Here is a 6,037-nt window from a genome sequence, read left to right as displayed (position 1 = left end):
TGCACCGCCGCGCCAGCCTGCGAAGCATTTTCCGGTAGGGCCGCGGCTCTGGCGACAGCTCCCACGGCCGAAGAGCCAGGAGGGAAAGCCGTGCCTCGTTGGAAAGCTCTTTGGCAGCCGCTCGCGTGGCCCCACAGCCCGTGGGGCTGCGGGCTTTCCGGAGACCGTCAGCCTTGGCGACACTGGCGCCCAGGTGGGGCCGCCGCGCCAGCCTGCAAAGAATTTTCCCGGTAGGGCCGCGGCTCTGGCGACAGCTGCCACGCCCGAAGAGCCAGGAGGGAAAGCCGTGCCTCGTTGGAAAGCTCTTTGGCAGCCGCTCGCGTGGCCCCACAGCCCGTGGGGCTGCGGGCTTTCCAGCGGCCATCAGCCTCGGCGCCACCGGCGCCCAGGTGGCGCCACTGCGCCAGCATGCGAAGCATTTTCCAGTAGGGCCGCGGCTCTGGCGACAGCTCCCACGGCCGAAGAGCCAGGAGGGAAAGCCGTGCCTCGTTGGAAAGCTCTTTGGCAGCCCCTCGCGTGGCCCCACAGCCCGTGGGGCTGCGGGCTTTCTGGCAGCCGTCAGCCTCGGCGCCACCGGCGCCCACCTGGCACCGCTGCACCAGCCTGCGAAGCATTTTACAGTAGGGCCGCGGCTCTGGCCACAGCTCCCACGCCCGAAGAGCCAGGAGGGAAAGCCATGCCTCGTTGGAAAGCTCTTTGGCAGTCGCTCGCGTGGCCCCACAGCCCGTGGGGCTGTGGGCTTTCCTGCGGACGTGAGCCTCGGTGCCACCAGCGCCCACGTCTGGCCGCCGTGCCAGCCTGCGAAGCATTTTCCGGTAGGGCCGCGTCTCTGGCGACAGCTCCCACGCCCGAAGAGCCAGGAGGGAAAGCCGTGCCTCGTTGGAAAGCTCTTTGGCAGCCGCTCGCATGGCCCCACAGCCCGTGGGGCTGCGGGCTTTCCGGAGGCCGTCAGCCTCGGCGCCACCGGCGCCCACGTTGCTCCGCCGCGCCAGCCTGCGAAGCATTTTCCGGTAGGGCCGCGGCTCTGGCGACATCTGCCACGCCCGAAGAGCCAGGAGGGAAAGCCGTGCCTCGTTGGAAAGCTCTTTGGCAGCCGCTCGCGTGGCCCCACAGCCCATGGGGCTGTGGGCTTTGCGGCGGCTGTCAGCCTCGGCGCCACCGGCGCCCACATTGCACCGCCGCGCCAGCCTGCGAAGCATTTTCCGGTAGGGCCGCGGCTCTAGCGACAGCTCCCACGCCCGAAGAGCCAGGAGGGAAAGCCGTGCCTCCTTGGAAAGCTCTTTGGCAGCCGCTCGCGTGGCCCCACAGCCCGTGGGGCTGCGGGCTTTGCGGCGGCCGTCAGCCTCGGTGCCACCGGCGCCCACCTGGCACCGCCGCGCCAGCCCGCGAAGCATTTTGCGGTAGGGCCGCGGCTCTGGCCACATCTCCCACGCCCGAAGAGCCAGGAGGGAAAGCAGTGCCTCGTTGGAAATCTCTTTGGCAGCCGCTCCCGTGGTCCCACAGCCCGTACGGCTGCGGGCTTTGCGGCGGCCGTCAGCCTCGGCGCCACCGGCGCCCACCTGGCGCCCCCGCGCCAACCTGCGAAGCATTTTCCGGTAGGGCCGCGGCTCTGGCGACAGCTCCCACGCCCGAAGAGCCAGGACGGAAAGCCGTGCCTCCTTGGAAATCTCTTTGGCAGCCGCTCGCGTGGCCCCACAGCCCGTGGGGCTGCGGGCTTTGCGGCGGCCGTCAGCCTCGGTGCCACCCGCGCCCACCTGGCACCGCCACGCCAGCCCGCGAAGCATTTTGCGGTAGGGCCGCGGCTCTGGCCACATCTCCCACGCCCGAAGAGCCAGGAGGGAAAGCAGTGCCTCGTTGGAAATCTCTTTGGCAGCCACTCCCGTGGTCCCACAGCCCGTACGGCTGCGGGCTTTGCGGCGGCCGTCAGCCTCGGCGCCACCGGCGCCCACCTGGCGCCCCCGCGCCAGCCTGCGAAGCATTTTCCGGTAGGGCCGCGGCTCTGGCGACAGCTCCCACGCCCGAAGAGCCAGGACGGAAAGCCGTGCCTCGTTGGAAAGCTCTTTGGCAGCCACTCGCGTGGCCCCACAGCCCGTGGGGCTGCGGGCTTTGCGGCGGCCGTCAGCCTCGGCGCCACCGGAGCCCACGTACGACGCCGCGCCAGCCCCCGAAGCATTTTCCGGTAGGGCCGCGGCTCTGGCCACAGCTCCCACGCCCAAAGAGCCAGGAGGGAAAGCCGTGCCTCGTTGCAAAGCTCTTTGGCAGCCGCTCGCGTGGCCCCACAGCCTGTGGGGCTGCAGGCTTTCCGGCGGCCATCAGCCTCGGCGTCACCGGCACCCACCTGGCGCCGCCGCGCCAGCCCCCGAAGCATTTTCCGGTAGGGCCGCGGTTCTGGCGACAGCTCCCACGCCCAAAGAGCCAGGAGGGAAAGCCGTGCCTCGTTGGAAAGCTCTTTGGCAGCTGCTCGCGTGGCCCCACAGCCCGTGGGGCTGCAGGCTTTGCGGCGGCCGTCAGCCTCGGCGCCACCGGCGCCCACCTGGTGCCACCGCGCCAGCCTGCGAACCATTTTCCGGTAGGGCCGCGTCTCTGGAGACAGCTCCCACGCCCAAAGAGCCAGGAGGCAAAGACATGCCTCGTTGGAAAGCTCTTTGGCAGCCGCTCTCGGGGTCCCACAGCCCGTACGGCTGCGGGCTTTGCGGCGGCCGTCAGCCTCGGCGCCACCGGCGCCCATGTGGTGCCGCCGTGCCAGCCCCCGAAGCATTTTCCGGTAGGGCCGCGGCTCTGGCGACAGCTCCCGCGCCCGAAGAGCCAGGAGGGAAAGCCGTGCCTCGTTGGAAAGCTCTTTGGCAGCCCCTCGCGTGGCCCCACAGCCCGTGGGGCTGCGGGCTTTCTGGCAGCCGTCAGCCTCGGCGCCACCGGCGCCCACGTGGCACCGCTGCACCAGCCTGCGAAGCATTTTCCAGTAGGGCCGCGGCTCTGGCGACAGCTCCCACGCCCGAAGAGCCAGGAGGGAAAGCCGTGCCTCGTTGGAAAGCTCTTTGGCAGCCGCTCGCGTGGCCCCACAGCCCATGGAGCTGTGGGCTTTGCGGCGGCTGTCAGCCTCGGCGCCACCGGCGCCCACATTGCACCGCCGCGCCAGCCTGCGAAGCATTTTCCGGTAGGGCCGCGGCTCTGGCGACATCTGCCACGCCCGAAGAGCCAGGAGGGAAAGCCGTGCCTCGTTGGAAAGCTCTTTCGCAGCCGCTCGCGTGGCCCACCAGCCCGTGGGGCTGCGGCCTTTCCAGGGGCCGTCAGCCTCGGCGCCACCGGTGCCACGTGGCGCTGCCGCGCCAGCCTGCGAAGCATTTTCCGGTAGGGCCGCGGCTCTGGCCACAGCTCCCACGGCCGAAGAGCCAGGAGGGAAAGCCGTGCCTCGTTGGAAAGCTCTTTGGCAGCCGCTCGCGTGGCCCCACAGCCCGTGGGGCTGCGGGCTTTGCGGCGGCCGTCAGCCTCGGCGCCACCGGCGCCCAGCTGGTGCCTCCGTGCCAGCCTGCGAAGCATTTTCCGGTAGGGCCGCGGCTCTGGCGACAGCTCCCACGCCCGAAGAGCCATGAGGGAAAGCCGTGCCTCGTTGGAAAGCTCTTTGGCAGCCGCTCTCGTGGTCCCACAGCCCGTACGGCTGCGGGCTTTGCGGCGGCCGTCAGCCTCGGCGCCACCGGCGCCAACCTGGCGCCGCCGCGCCAGCCTGCGAAGCATTTTCCGGTAGGGCCGCGGCTCTGGCCACAGCTCCCACGCCCGAAGAGCCAGGAGGGAAAGCCGTGCCTCCTTGGAAAGCTCTTTGGCAGCCGCTCGCGTGGCCCCACAGCCCGTGGGGCTGCGGGCTTTGCGGCAGCCGTCAGCCTCGGTGCCACCGGCGCCCACCTGGCACCGCCGCGCCAGCCCGCGAAGCATTTTGCGGTAGGGCCGCGGCTCTGGCGACAGCTCCCACGCCCAAAGAGCCAGGAGGGAAAGCCGTGCCTCGTTGGAAAGCTCTTTGGCAGCTGCTCGCGTGGCCCCACAGCCCGTGGGGCTGCAGGCTTTGCGGCGGCCGTCAGCCTCGGCGCCACCGGAGCCCACGTGCGACGCCGCGCCAGCCCCCGAAGCATTTTCCGGTAGGGCCGCGGTTCTGGCGACAGCTCCCACGCCCAAAGAGCCAGGAGGGAAAGCCGTGCCTCGTTGGAAAGCTCTTTGGCAGCTGCTCGCGTGGCCCCACAGCCCGTGGGGCTGCAGGCTTTGCGGCGGCTGTCAGCCTCGGCGCCACCGGCGCCCACCTGGTGCCACCGCGCCAGCCTGCGAACCATTTTCCGGTAGGGCCGCGTCTCTGGAGACAGCTCCCACGCCCAAAGAGCCAGGAGGCAAAGACATGCCTCGTTGGAAAGCTCTTTGGCAGTCGCTCTCGGGGTCCCACAGCCCGTACGGCTGCGGGCTTTGCGGCGGCCGTCAGCCTTAGCGACACTGGCGCCCAGGTGGGGCCGCCGCGCCAGCCTGTGAAGCATTTTCCGGTAGGGCCGCGGCTCTGGCGAGAGCTCCCACGCCCGAAGAGCCAGGAGGGAAAGCCGTGCCTCGTTGGAAAGCTCTTTGGCAGCCGCTCGCGTGGCCCCACAGCCCGTGGGGCTGCGGGCTTTGCGGCGGCCGTCAGCCTCGGCGCCACCGGCGCCCACGTTGCGCCGCCGCGCCAGCCTGCGAAGCATTTTCCGGTAGGGCCGCGGCTCTGGCGACAGCTCCCACGCCCGAAGAGCCAGGAGGGAAAGCCGTGCCTCGTTGGAAAGCTCTTTGGCAGCCGCTCGCGTGGCCCCACAGCCCGTGGGGCTGCGGGCTTTCCGGAGACCGTCAGCCTTGTCGACACTGGCGCCCAGGTGGGGCCGCCGCGCCAGCCTGCAAAGAATTTTCCCGGTAGGGCCGCGGCTCTGGCGACAGCTGCCACGCCCGAAGAGCCAGGAGGGAAAGCCGTGCCTCGTTGGAAAGCTCTTTGGCAGCCGCTCGCGTGGCCCCACAGCCCGTGGGGCTGCGGGCTTTCCAGCGGCCATCAGCCTCGGCGCCACCGGCTCCCAGGTGGGGTCGCCGCGCCAGCCTGCGAAGCATTTTCCAGTAGGGCCGCGGCTCTGGCGACAGCTCCCACGGCCGAAGAGCCAGGAGGGAAAGCCGTGCCTCGTTGGAAAGCTCTTTGGCAGCCGCTCGCGTGGCCCCACAGCCCGTGGGGCTGTGGGCTTTCTGGCAGCCGTCAGCCTCGGCGCCACCGGCGCCCACGTGGCACCGCTGCACCAGCCTGCGAAGCATTTTCCAGTAGGGCCGCGGCTCTGGCGACAGCTCCCACGCCCGAAGAGCCAGGAGGGAAAGCCGTGCCTCGTTGGAAAGCTCTTTGGCAGCCGCTCGCGTGGCCCCACAGCCCATGGGGCTGTGGGCTTTGCGGCGGCTGTCAGCCTCGGCGCCACCGGCGCCCACATTGCACCGCCGCGCCAGCCTGCGAAGCATTTTCCGGTAGGGCCGCGGCTCTGGCGACAGCTCCCACGGCCGAAGAGCCAGGAGGGAAAGCCGTGCCTCGTTGGAAAGCTCTTTGGCAGCCGCTCGCGTGGCCCCACAGCCCGTGGGGCTGCGGGCTTTCCGGAGACCGTCAGCCTTGGCGACACTGGCGCCCAGGTGGGGCCGCCGCGCCAGCCTGCAAAGAATTTTCCCGGTAGGGCCGCGGCTCTGGCGACAGCTGCCACGCCCGAAGAGCCAGGAGGGAAAGCCGTGCCTCGTTGGAAAGCTCTTTGGCAGCCGCTCGCGTGGCCCCACAGCCCGTGGGGCTGCGGGCTTTCCAGCGGCCATCAGCCTCGGCGCCACCGGCGCCCAGGTGGCGCCACTGCGCCAGCATGCGAAGCATTTTCCAGTAGGGCCGCGGCTCTGGCGACAGCTCCCACGGCCGAAGAGCCAGGAGGGAAAGCCGTGCCTCGTTGGAAAGCTCTTTGGCAGCCCCTCGCGTGGCCCCACAGCCCGTGGGGCTGCGGGCTTTCTGGCAGCCGTCAGCCTCGGCGCCACCGGC

This window comes from Larus michahellis, unplaced genomic scaffold (assembly GCF_964199755.1).
Source record: "Larus michahellis unplaced genomic scaffold, bLarMic1.1 SCAFFOLD_49, whole genome shotgun sequence".
In the NCBI taxonomy this organism is placed as follows: Eukaryota; Metazoa; Chordata; class Aves; order Charadriiformes; family Laridae; genus Larus; species Larus michahellis.
The sequence above is the reverse complement of the archived record's forward strand: the minus strand, read 5'-3'. Positions refer to the sequence as shown.